This window comes from Culex pipiens, chromosome 2 (genome assembly GCF_016801865.2).
Source record: "Culex pipiens pallens isolate TS chromosome 2, TS_CPP_V2, whole genome shotgun sequence".
Classification (NCBI taxonomy): domain Eukaryota; kingdom Metazoa; phylum Arthropoda; class Insecta; order Diptera; family Culicidae; genus Culex; species Culex pipiens.
Genome location: NC_068938.1, coordinates 110,449,170 through 110,462,918, shown reverse-complemented (window position 1 = coordinate 110,462,918; position 13,749 = coordinate 110,449,170). Strand labels below are relative to the sequence as shown.

General features: G+C 37.7%; 2 non-coding genes across 2 annotated transcripts; both read right to left on the bottom strand.

Moving 5' to 3' along the window:
- Positions 1-2,214: 2,214 nt before the first annotated feature.
- On the bottom strand, positions 2,215-2,296 carry Trnas-aga (transfer RNA serine (anticodon AGA)). Its single transcript has one exon. It is a non-coding gene; the product is annotated as a tRNA-Ser (tRNA).
- A 2,182-nt stretch (positions 2,297-4,478) lies between these two features.
- Trnas-aga (transfer RNA serine (anticodon AGA)) lies at positions 4,479-4,560 on the bottom strand. Its single transcript has one exon. It is a non-coding gene; the product is annotated as a tRNA-Ser (tRNA).
- Between the last annotated feature and the right edge of the window lie 9,189 nt (positions 4,561-13,749).

Genomic DNA, 13,749 nt, shown 5'->3' with positions numbered 1-13,749 from the left:
GGCTTAGTGATTTTTCACGCTCAAAAATTGCAAATTTCACGGGGACCTTAATTTCAAAACACCAAATTTCACGGAAATTTCGCGGAACGTGAAAAATATTAAAATAACTATGAAAATTTCATGTTAAACCTACAGAAAGTACTTTTCATGCTTTATAACATATTATTTTTCAATTAACTAAAAAAACCTTAACTAAATTTCCACGTGACACAAAAAATTAATTAGATCAATTAAAGAAAATCCACTTGGTTTATGGATGGGCTCTATAAATATTTTGAAGAAAAAAAAAAATAGGGCATGCGTATTGTCATTTATTGACCTGCTTTTTTAATGTTCGACTACTATAGCTAAAGAGTTTTCACTGATTTGCTACTAATTTAACATTTAACATTTTATTGAATTTCATATCAAAACCAAATTTAACAAAACAATTTTACAATTAAAATGACTTGTTGCGACATATTGCCCAGTAAAAGTAAAAATCTAAATTAAAAATCAATAGGCAAAAATAATTTAATCTGTAACGAAATCTTCAAAATTTTATTCAAAATCAGAAAACAAAAAAAATTACCATCCCCGTAAACCATCCACCCAAATAATCAAATATCGTGAAAATTAAACAGGCCCAGAAAAAATCTGAAATGTTCTTAAAATGTGACATTGAAGAAAAAAAAACATTTTTTTAATCTTGAATAAACCAAGCTTGAATCTTTCAACATCTTTTAAAATTATATCTTTCAAAATTCAAATTAAATAATAGTTAAATTGTTATAATGGCGAATGAAAAAAAAGTTAAATTAAGTTAGTTTTCAAAGAAAAACTGATAAACTATTGTTTATAGTATCAAGAAAAAAGCAATCTATTTTCTCAATATTTTTCTTCCTCTTCTCTGATGGAATTAAATTTTTCAATCTATTTTTTTTTTGCTCCTCCGGTTATATCATTGACCGGAAGAAAAGGGAAAGGCGACTATTTTCACTGAATGTTACTTTTAAATGAATGTTTGCTTTTAATTGATTTCTAAAAATAAATCAATACAACTTAAAAAATCTGTGCAATCTTTAAAAAAAATCACAATATACTTGTTTAGTCAATTTTAACAAGTTTTGGTTGAAAGACCTTCTTTGACTGATTTTTGTTAACATCATTTAAGTATTCGCAGAATTCACTTCTCAGTAAATGTTGTATCAATTTCATGGTAATGTTTGTTTTGCTAACAATTATTACGCTTCATTCGCTTTTCAATTGAAATCTAATAAAATTTACTTTAAAGCTTTATGAATGAAATATTTGTTATTTTGTTATTTTAATGAATTGATTTGAGAAAATTGATAAATTTCACGGGATTTCACAAAAATCTTCAAATTTCACGATTTTCACGCTGTCCGCGAAATCGTGAAAATTCACTAACCCTACTGATGAATAATGAACGAACACAATTTACACACAAATTTTCGAAACATTAGTTTTTACTCCTAAGAAACAAAATAAATGTTTTAAAAATTTGATAGCAACAAAAAATTAAATCATACGAAACATTTTTTTATATTGGTTTTTATTTTATTTTTTGGGCATATTTTAAAATAGTTTAGCTGTTATCTAAATAATATGTTTTTTTTATGGAATGTAATAATAACTAAAGAATTTGATAAACTTATACGTTGCTTTACTTTTGAGTTTTGCAAAATTCATTTAAAATATATCAATATAAAAAACATCCTTAAGTAAAATATTTTTCTAATTAATGAGTTCTTGAATCTTCAAACTCTAACAAAATTTAAAATAAATCAGAAAGCGATAACGTCACACTGCGGGTAAAGAAGTCCTAGGGCCTTTACGTCACAATGCTGTATAGCAATTACTTGGACTGTAACAAAAATGACTATTTTGGCGGGCATTCAGGGGCTTGTTTGGGTAGGCGTGGGCTCAGTACCCCAAATATGAGCTTGATTGGACATATTAGGAGCCGGCGCTTTGAATTTGAATTTTAAATTGTACTAATTGTACCCAAAATAAAACGATTAAAAAATCGATTTTTGGGGCACTTTGGCCACTAATGCGAATATTTTCAACATCTCTAGTCTGTAGGCCAGATCCGTAATGTGGGGTCTAAACCGATCGTTTCAAAACCGTGGGGAGTTGTTTAGTTCCCCAAAACGAACTAAAAAAACTGAATTTGCAAACCATCTATTTGCAAAAAAAGATTTACGTATCCGCAGTCGGTAGGATTCGAACCTACGCTCCCAGAGGGAATCTGATTTCTAGTCAGACGCCTTAACCGCTCGGCCACGACTGCTCTTGTTTACTGATTACATGAAGGCAATAAGGTTATTTATAGCCAAACCAATGACCCCATCTTTTCTAAAATCGCAAATGAAAATCAACAACATATCTTGATAAGGTTTCGAGGCAATTGCTCATGCTCCCATGACCTCGTAGTTTCGATTATGGCAGCACGTGAACATGTGTGATTGTTAAAAATAACCTGTTTGAATTAAACGTATTATACCGATTAACTGCACCATTAGCTTCACATGACAAGGGCACGAGCAGATGTGTTGCTCAACTCATTTTTATTTTCAAAAAATAGATTGCAATTCGTAACAGTAACAACAGGCAAAGACGAAAATAGAACGTTTGGCACAAAACACAAAACAGTTGGGACTCAGCTTAAGTGTAGCACAGAGTAAGTAAGTGTGATATATAAGCGGCAAGCAGAGATCACTTGAAAACTAGCCAGAACCGGACCAGACCATGACCAGACCTCGATTGTCCGCCCGATTTTTGCACGGTGGTCACCGGTCAGTCACGTTGACTGCGCACCAAAGTGCTATTTGCTAGCAATTAGACCATATGTTTGCCACCAGAGAGGGGAGAATGTGATCAGTTGCGGCGTAAATTAAAACAATGACTGATGAAAACATCACACCCTGGTGCCAGTGACGGAAGGCTCAGGGTAAATAAATATCTCATTTTGTCCAACTAACAGCATGCAACGGTCGGACGTCGTTGGCGTCGGTCGCCGTCGTCGTTGGTGACATGTTTACCGTTCTCACCTGTTGGCGCAAAACGAGACGCCAAACGGGCACGGGATGATGAGCGAGCACCTATCTAATGCAAATGTTGCACACAGCGTGCACCACTAGTTTGGTCCAACTTTGTGCGAGGTTCAGGTAGAAGCACAGACAGTCGGTGGTTAAAGTTAGTTTAACTGAAGATAATAAATTATCTATTTTTTGTAAATCTTTTATAGTGTACAGGAGAAAATTTGTGATGACTTTTTTTGCGACGAATCCATAATTTTTTGCCACACTATTCAACTAAGTCCTACCAAAGTGCAATTATTTACGGATTGTTATTATCGAGGCATTCAAGTGCACCCCTCATTACAAGTCCGTTTACTAAACTCTGGATGCTGCGGCAAACTACACTAAGCACATATCAACAGTTGTGTTCATCTCACGAGGTTCAGCCAGTCGGTGGGGCCGAAGCGCATCTGTTTGCCTTCCTCAAAGTGTCAAACGGCGCAAAAGCGGTTTCGCTGCGCAATGGGCGGCAATTATTCACATCTAATTTGTCGCTGAGAAATTTGTAATTTATGCCATAAATTGTTCACAAACACCCAATGGAGGCGTTAGCAAAAAACTAACATTGATTAATATGGTGATTGGTTTTGTTTGGAACCAGCTTTGGGTAGAGAGCCTGGAGCTTATTAGAGAACGGACATCTTAAAATACTAAAACTGGCACCATTACATGCACATCAGTCAAAATAGCTTGCAGCACTGCAATTGTCAAAGCACCTGCGTGACTCTTTACAGATTCTCTTTTGATCAGTCAATTGAACCAAAACAAACTGAGTTTAAACATAGTTTATGGTTGGTGTAAATCAAAAATGAGATGCTGCAACCCCCGGTCGTTGGTCAATTTTTCGTTTGACACTTTTTTAGTTTGTACCCCGTTGGTTGGTCAAAGTCAAACTAAAAACTTTTTACACGGCGCACACGCACACTATAAAAGCAAACGATTGGTAGTGTGTGTAAACTTCGTGTAAAAGGGGTGTCAAACTAAAAAGCAGTTGGTGTCAAACCATCGGGGTTTGAGTGTAATGAGTTTAAAATTTAATCAAAACAAAATTAAAATTGAAAAAGAAAATTTAAATTGTTTTGTTTTCAATTTGTGTTTTGCACTTTTTCGAATAAAATATAAATCACCCAAATTACAATACTTCCCATCGATTGAACGCCAACTTAAAATTTCTTCTGCTCGATTGGTACCTCTGTTTGACAGTTCTCGTGCTTCAATTGGTACTTTTGTTTTGAGATGGCCGTTCTCTAATAAGCTCCAGGCTCTCTAGCTTTGGGGGGTTCTCCAGGTCGTGAATCAGCTGGAATGGGTAATTATTGGAAGATTGCACTTGGTCTGATAGAACAGTATAAACATTGATTTATTAAAAATAAAAACAATTAAAAGAAAAACCGCAGTCGGTAGGATTCGAACCTACGCTCCCAGAGGGAATCTGATTTCTAGTCAGACGCCTTAACCGCTCGGCCACGACTGCACTTGTGTGACAAGATAACTAAATGGAAAATTATTTTTCGTTTTTTTTGTTTTTAATCTGTTGCATTTTATTTACTTAGTATCCTGATGCACCTGATTTCATGGTAAATTGGTGAATTGTTTCAATCAATCAACTTTGAGGAATGATAATAAAAAAGTGGGTTTGTTTATTCCAACAAGAATGCCCAACATATATCTATTTTAATCCAAATCGTCGGCTTTTTGGCACCATCTTAAAGCTTTGCATTTTTCGTAATTTTTGTGAATCACCTTTATTTTTCGAAATGGGATATCGCGAGAACCGCAAGTCGTATAGGTCGATCTAGGTATAATTTGTTTATCTCAATTATGACACCAGAAAATCTCTTAGGTGATCTGCGAATAAACGAAACTTCAGATGATTAAGACTTCGAATAATCGGGTCAAGGACGTAACAAACCTAACTTTTTCTAGGTCATTCAGGGGCTTCGGTAAGTGTACTGAGCCCAAATCGCAAATCTGAGCTTTATTAGACATAACAGGAGCCGACGCTTTGCATTTGAATTTAAAATGAGATTTAACCCATAAAAAGACTTTTTATAAAGGCAATTTAAGACAAATTAAACGTTTTTTTTTAACATCACTGGCATGTTCCAAATCTTTGGTGCGATGCCTTTTTGCTGGGGACACTTAAAAAAATGGAAAATTTTGAAAGCCTATTATATAACACCCAGACATGCGCAAAGATCTGGTCTATGCGCCATTAATGTGGAAAATAAGTGCTTTAGTGGCAAAAGTGCCTCATTAATTTACATTTTTGAACAAAAAACTCTTTTTACGGGTTTAATTCCTTTAAAGGAATGGGCGGATTTGGTCCAAGGATGTACACGAACGGGAGAAACTTTATTCGAAAGATCTCGCCGAGACATGAAAAAAATCTTCTGGACGAATTCTCTAAACCCCGGGCTTCAAAAGTTACAAGTTGTTGAAGTTTGAGTATTTTGGGTTAAAATGTACAAAAAATCGTATTTTTGCTATTTCTAAAATCACTCTTAAAATCCTTATTTTATTATGGATTTCGATCATCTTGACTTCATTCGACGCGTATCAACAAAATCTATAAGTTCTGATATGTTTTAGCATGATTGAAACATGAATTCTCTTATCTTCATACGTTTGAATCGTTTGTGCAAGGGGCTTACCATTGAAACAAGTCGAAACTTGAAGATTTTGAAAACGGATCCTATCCAGAATGCTTCAGTTAGTATGGAAGGCTACAGTGCATTGTTGTAACAACTTATTGAGATGTTCTGGGTCTTCCAAGAACTCCTTGGAGTTAAGATCGGTGGGTCTACCGCCGTAACAAGCAAGAGGTCAGTGATTTTTTACCACTGATCATAACCTCATAGCTTCAGTGAGTATGGTAGACTACTTTTGAAATGTCAAGGGTCATCCTAGGACTCCCTGTAGTTAAGATCTGTGGGTCTACTACCGTAACTAGCAAGATGTCGACCGGTATTGCCCACGGATCATTGCCCACGAATTTTTAAATCAAGACTAGCATTTTAAATGGGCGTAATATTCAATGTTTGGCCCTTTTAAAATGTTAGTCTTGATTTAAAAAATTTCAAATATTTTTTTCGAAAAGATCGGAAAATTTCACGAATGTTTCATGTATTAACATTGATAATCGGACCATTAGTTGCTGAGATATCGTCATTAGAAAATGGTGGTGGCTCTATCTCAGAAACCCGAGGTCCAATCTTCAATGTCTCTTAGACAATTTATAGCAAATTTTCTGAACTTTTAAAAAAAATATTTTTAGAAATGACCGCTTATGGTCACTATTTTTAAAAATCGAAAAACTGCAAATATTTCGCTAAAATCAAACTTTCGGTGGCTATATTTTGAAAACGGAGCCCTTTATCAAAAAATATGTAAAGGACTTTTCGATTGCAAATTCAATTTTGCATTAAAAAATAATGTCAAACTTGCTTTTTTCAAAGATCACTGTTTTTTTTTCAAAAAATCATAACCCGGCGGCAGATTTTTTGACCATGTTTCTCTATGGCTCAAAAGTTGCGGATTTTTGTCCCCTAAAACATATCAAAATTTCTCGAAAATCAAAAAATATTAATTTTTGGGAAATTGAGTTTTAGTGAAAAAAAAGTTGATTAAAACATGTGCAATTTTTTTCCCGTGTACCTATTTTTTTCTCAAAAGTCCTCAACAATACCTACAACTTTGCCGAAGACACCAAATTGATCAGAAAATTCACTCCAAAGTTACAGCTGTTTGAATATATACATACCATTTTTGTATGGACAGCAGCCAAAATTGTATGGAGACTTGTATGGGTGAACCAATGACACAAAATAGTTGATTTGGTCATAGGGAAGGCCCCCACAAAGTTTAAGTCAAATAAAAAAATACAAAAAATAAAAATGGTCGAAATCGCCCGATTTCGTAAAGAGTTGCTCAGTCTACCATACTCACTGAAGCTATGCGGGTATGATCAGTGGTAAAAAATCACTGACCTCTTGCTTGTTACGGCGGTAGACCCACCGGTCTTTACTCCAAGAAGTTCTTGGATGACCTTCCATACTAACTGAAGCAGTCTGGATAGGATCCGTTTTCAAAATCTTCAAGTTTCGACTTGTTTCTATGGTAAGCCTCTTGCACAAACGATTCAAACGTATGAAGATAAGAGAATTCATGTTTCAATCATGCTAAAACATATCAGAACTTATAGTTTTTGTTGATACGCGTCGAATGAAGTCAAGATGATCAAAATCCATAATAAAATAAGGATTTTATGAGTGATTTTAGAAATAGCAAAAATACGATTTTTGCTTCCAATAGAAATAGAAAAGCAATTTTAACGAGCACTCGAACTGTGCACGTCGGGCCGGCGAGGAGCAGCAGCAGCAGCAGCCAATAGAAGAAGAGGACCAGCAACCAGAAGGAAGAACCACCAGCAGCAGAAGGAGGAAATTCGAGCGAAGCGGACCGGTGGAAGTCGCTATGATGCGGCGGTTCTCATGAAAAATTGCCATTTCGACAGTGGTGGCCGGTGCCCTCGAAGCAGGTTCCCCCGGAACCCGGAGGGCCTTTTACAGAACCATACGTGTTGTGGCAGTATAGGTATCAAAATTCATGGTTTTTGATACTGAACATGCTAATGGCCATTTCGACAGTGTTGGCCAAAACCTGGAGTGGCCGGTGCCCTCAAAGCAGGTTCCCCCGGGGCCCGGAGGGCCTTTTACAGAACCATACGAGTTGTGGCAATTTGGGTTTCAAAATTCATGGTTTTTGATACTGAACATAATAATGGCCATTTCGACAGTAGTGGCCACAACCTGGAGTGGCCGGTGATCTCAAAGCAGGTTCCCACGGGGCCTGGGGGGACATTTACAGAACCATACGAGTTGTTGCAATATGGGTATCGAAATTCATGGTTTTTGATACTGTACATGAAAATTGACATTTCGACAGTAGTGGGCACAACCTAGAGTGGCCGGTGATCTCAAAGCAGGTTCCCCCGGGGTCCGGGGGAACTTTTATAGAACCATACGAGTTGTGGCGATATGGGTATCAAAATTCATGGTTTTTGATACTGAACATAATAATGGCCATTTCGACAGAAGTGGCCACAACCTGGAGTGGCCGGTGATCTCAAAGCAGGTTCCCCCGGGCCCGGAGGGCCTTTTACAGAACCATACGAGTTTTGGCGATATGGGTATCAAAATTCATGGTTTTTGATGCTGAACATAATAATGGCCATTTCGACAGTAGTGGCCACAACCTGGAGTGGCCAGTGATCTCAAAGCAGGTTCCCACGGGGCCTGGGGGGACTGAACATGAAAATTGACATTTCGACCGTAGTGGCCACAACCTGGAGTTGCCGGTGCCCTCATGGAAGGTTCACCTTGGGGGAACATTTATGACAATTTTGCCGACAAATCTATGAAACAAAATAAAATAATCTTATTCCAGATTTCCCTAGCAATCCAAAAACTCATTCAAATTGTTTGGTCCTATGTCTTTCGGTTATGTCTCTGACATACCATCTTGAACTTTTTTTGTTTTTAATATGTTGTGTTTTATTTACTTAGTATCCTGATGCACCTGATTGCATAGTAAATTGGTGAATATAGATTCAATCAATCAACTTTGAGGAATGATAGTAAAAAAGTGGGTTTGTTTATACCAACAAAAATACCAAAATATTTCTATTTTAATCCAAATCGTCGGATTTTTGTCACCATCTTAAAGCTTTGCATTTTTCGTAAATTTTGTGAATCACCTTTATTTTTTCAAATGTGATATCTCGAGATCCGCAAGTCGTATAAGGTAAATTTGTTTATCTCAATTATGACACCAAAAAATCTCTTATGCGATCTGCGGATTAACGAAACTTCAGATAATTAAGACTTAGAAAAATCGGGTCTAGATTAAACATTCGGACGTTACAAAACTAACTTTTTCTAGGTCATTCAGGGGCTTCGGTAAATGTACTGAGCCCAAATCGCGAATCTGAGCGTTATTAGACTAAACAGGAGCCGTCGCTTTGCATTTGAATTTAAAATGAGATTTAACCCATAAAAAGACTTTTTTTAAAAGCAATTTAAGACCAATAACACGTTTTTTTAACATCACTGGCATGTTCCAAATTTTGGTGCGAAGCCTTTTTGCTGGGGACACTTAAAAAAATGCAAAATTTTGAAAGACATGCGCAAAGATCTGGCCTACACGCCATTAATGTGGAAAATAAGCGCTTTAGTGGCAATAGTGCCTCAATAATTTACATTTTTGAACAAAAAAACTCTTTTTACTGGTTTAATTCCTTTAAATTTAAATGCAAAACGCCAGCTCCTGTTAGATACAATCAAGCTCATATTTGGCATTTGGGCTCAGTAAGACCACAGATACAAGCCACTGATTGCCCACAAATGGAAGGTTTTGTTGTCAGATATGACAATTGAAGAAACTTTGTTCAGGTACCAAAAAAGTCAAAGTAGTTATGTCACAGACATAACCGGAATGGCGTAGACTACGTAAAGTTTAGATGTGTGCGTTTGGTGAGAATCAAATCGGGTAGCAAATTGTTTAACTTTCGACACTTTCGAAAAAATGAAATTCTTTGAAATTTTCAATAGGATTAAAAAGATTAATAAACTTTTAGCATTTCTAGGCATGAATCAATACATAATTATTGATTTTGAAGGTAAACGAGAGCCTCAGAAAGCTGTGCATTATGTCGCCCCCGAAGACCAAAATTTGTTCCTGAAATTTAAATTGAAATTATTGCAGCTCGCTGCCTCGTCCCGGGTGGGACGAGGGATGAGGGCAACTCTTTCAACAGTTTGGAATTGGATACGACGTAACTCTTTCAGAAGCGCTCGCCGCGAATGCGACGAGCTAGTTGGATGTCCTGATTGTTTCACAACCACGGCTTGACCCACGAGAGGCTTTTCGGCGGAAGGCAGCAGGCGCGCGCCTCATCTTGTTGATGCCTCGTCCCGGGTGGGACGAGGGACGGGGAGTGAGGCAACTCCGAAGAGTTGGGAAGTTTAACAACTAGAATTGGGAAGTTTCACAACCACGGCTTGACCCACGAGAGGCAACTTTTCGGCGAGAAAGCAGCAGGCGCGCGCCTCATCTTGTTGCTGCCTCGTCCCGGGTGGGACGATCCAAACGTTCCGGCCATCGAGAGGCAACTGGCTGACGACGACGAGAAGGCGATGCGCGCTTCTTTTGCAGTTCTGGTCCCTCTCTCTCCTGCTGCTGCTGCTCTGGTCTCTCTCCTGCTGCTGCTGCTCTGGGCTGAGCTTTTCTGCTGTTGCTGCCGGTCCGACGTCTGAGACGTGAATGATAGAATGGGCTCTGGCGCGCGTTCTTATATATGATTTCGGCCCGCTACTTCCCCTCCTTTTTCGCGACCGACACTCGGTCGCGTTGCTCGGATGATTTTCCCCTCAAAATAGGTACTTGACCTTCCCGTCCGTGAGTGGGAAGCGCTCATTTTGCTTGCAAAATCTCTGCGTTTTGAAAATATTTTAAAACATTCAATTGTTTCAATAGTTAAACTATTTTGCCAACAATGAAAGTTTTATAGCAAATTGCTGAATAATTTTCGAATCGAATGGAACATAAATCGTGTCGATTCGATTAGAGGGAAGGAAGATATAAGCGTTTGACGGATGACGCAGTAATCCAGGGCCTTCGGCCCGGGTTTTTTTAAATGGCACCCCAGTACCTTCGACAAAGACGTAGTCTACGTCAATATTATTTAGCAATTTTCGGATAAGAGATAATGTTTCAAAATACCAAAACAAGCCATTACAAACTGATTTGTGAACAAAGCATTTCAGGGTGAATTCTTAGAGAAAGTTATTCTAGAGCATTTAAAGACTGTAATAAAACACAAACTTGTTTTTAACCTTCAGATTGAAAAATAACTGCCATTTTCAAATAAAAAGCTATTTTGGATCATCTCAGTGATTCATGGGGGTCATCCATAAACCACGTGATCACTTTAGGGGGAAGGGGGGAGGGGGCGCCTGAATGCTTGCAGCAAAATCCATTCAATTAAAACTTGAAAAGGTGCTTTCAAAAAGTATAAACAAGAGGTCGACAGTCGAAGTGTTAATTTATGGACAAACCTCAAGTTACAATGAAAGAGGTATTTCCAACTTTTTTTTCCAAGGGTTGAAAAAGCCGGTGAAGTTGCATTTCCAACTTTTTTGACCCCCATGGTGCTTCGCGTAAGTTTTTACCCCGTTGGTGCTACAAGTGATAATATATTTATAGAGGGAAATGTACTTATTTTCAGTAAATTAGGTTGAGGCATCTGATTCTGTATATTATAATTATAGTTCTAAAACATCAGTCAAAACCAGCCGAAATATTCTACAAATGTTCTGAGTGGTTCTTATTCATTAACAATAAATATAAGAAATTATGAAAATATTCCATTTAAAATCGAAAAAATACAGCGACATTCGTTTAAAATTTGTGTACTAAATAAACATCGGCTTTGGTATGAGCAACAAAATCACATCAATCGAAATTAACAACGCAAGAAAATTGATTTTGAATTGGTTTTAGATATTCCTCATTTTCCCACAAAAAATATGGTTAAATAGCGATAATTTCAGAACCGAGGTTATATTACCGGACCTCATAGTTCCTAGAAAATTTGATCCTTGCAGTCACACGCCTCAAACGCCAGCGCGCTTCTCTCGTACACGCGAATCAAATTAGCCATCGACGATTTCAACACCAAATCATCAATTCAGAAGCTATTGAATATTGATAACAGAAACGACACCAATTTACGCTTGGCAAATTGATTTCCACTTTGGAATTCATCAGATTCGACAGCCACCGTCAGCCAAACCGTGTTCCAAACGTTGATCGAATCGTCCAAAACAGCCCAAAACCCAAAACCTTATTAACCGATCGATACGAGCTCAAATCCCGTGATAAATGTGCTCCTTCCGGGCGGTCGCGGCGACAATCCGTGTGGGGTCCGGTCTCCAAAATGACCAGCTGTACGCGTCGTAGATCAGGGGATTTGAGGCGATCGTTAGTCACCGGCCGGGAATTATGCGCCAGATGAGCACGTTTTTGCCTGTACGCGGGAGGAATTCAATTCTGCGAAACAGAGGAGGACGCACACGGACATTAACATCTTTATGAGGCGGCTGCTTTTTTTTCTGTTGGAAGGTGGCGACACTCTTTTGAGTTATTCAAATCGAAAATTGATTCCTGCGCTGTTGTTCGCCGCCGAAGATCATTCCAGCTGATCAAGGCTAATCCAATCCTGCGACAGACAGACGGAGCAATGAATCAACGAGCGGCGGCCAAATCCGAATATAATTGTTATTGGATGAAAATGGATGGAGACTTTAAGCTGCCGATAATGGGGCCGATACTGGCTGTGGGGAAACGCGTTGAAAACATGGTTAAGCTGTATTCGGGGACGGTGTCCTAATCGCAATTATTAAGGGAATTAGCATAACTTAGGCTAACTTGAAGTGCTGCTGATCGCGCATTCAGAACAAAGTTTCCTCGTTTGAGTGGGGTCTGGTTGATTTATTTCCCTAATTCTGATCTATTGGTATTGCAAGCACATTCCAACTCAAAGACTAAGCATACAAAATCTACCGGATATGGACTGGACATGTTTGGGCAATACAAACTGTCAGAGTAGTAGTTAGATATAAGTATTGAAAATGATATTTTTTTAACCTAAGTTTTAGATACAATTAAAATTTACATGCAAATTTAAATCTTCTACAAACTGACCCAACCTGATCTCAAAAAAAAAAATGAACATTACAACCAGGGACTTGGAAAACCCCACGATGCCTTAACACGGTTAGTAAAAGTTAAGCGGAAAATTTCAAAAGAATCCAGAAGTCGACCCAGCCATCCATCCATCGATCGTGGTCAATCGTCACTGATCAGTCAGCGCCAAGATTGGCCCTCCTCTGATTGCAGTTCAAATCAAATCGAAATACGCGATTCAAGTCGGCTCAAATCGGCTGCTTAAGGGGTTACATACATGTATATCGGCAAAACAATCAGATGTTAGTATGAGCACACATTTCAACTTTTAAAAAATTCTTTTTTCATGGCATTAAAATATACATTTTCACCTACTTTCTAAACAAATTTGAAGATATTTGGTTGCATGATTGCCGAGATATAGCAATTTCAAGTTAGCAGTTTCAAAAAACGGGTGCCACGATATCTCAACACTGTCTTGACCAAATCGGCTCAAAATTTTGGTGAAGACTCGTTAAACCGATTCCGTGTGCATGACGAAGCCCGATTTTTAAAAAGTTTTTTTTAAAAAAAAAGATAAAAATATTTTTGTGTTTTTAACCGTTAGTTTTTGATTTTTGTATTTTTTTAAAAAGCAAATTTTAAAAATTGGGCTTCGTCATGCACATGGGATACATCTTGAGAGTCTTCACTTCAAATTTCAACCAATTTGGTCCATCCCATCTCGAGTTATCGTGGCACCCGTAAATCAACTCGGGGTTTATAGAAAAACGCCAACAAAGTTTGACAGCCCGCTTTGCGCATGGCAAAATTTTGAGCTTAAATCGTCTCTAACTCAGTTTAATCATGAAATATCTTCATGAAACTTTCAGGAGTGATTAATAATCATCTTTTGAGTGAATTTATCAAATATTCT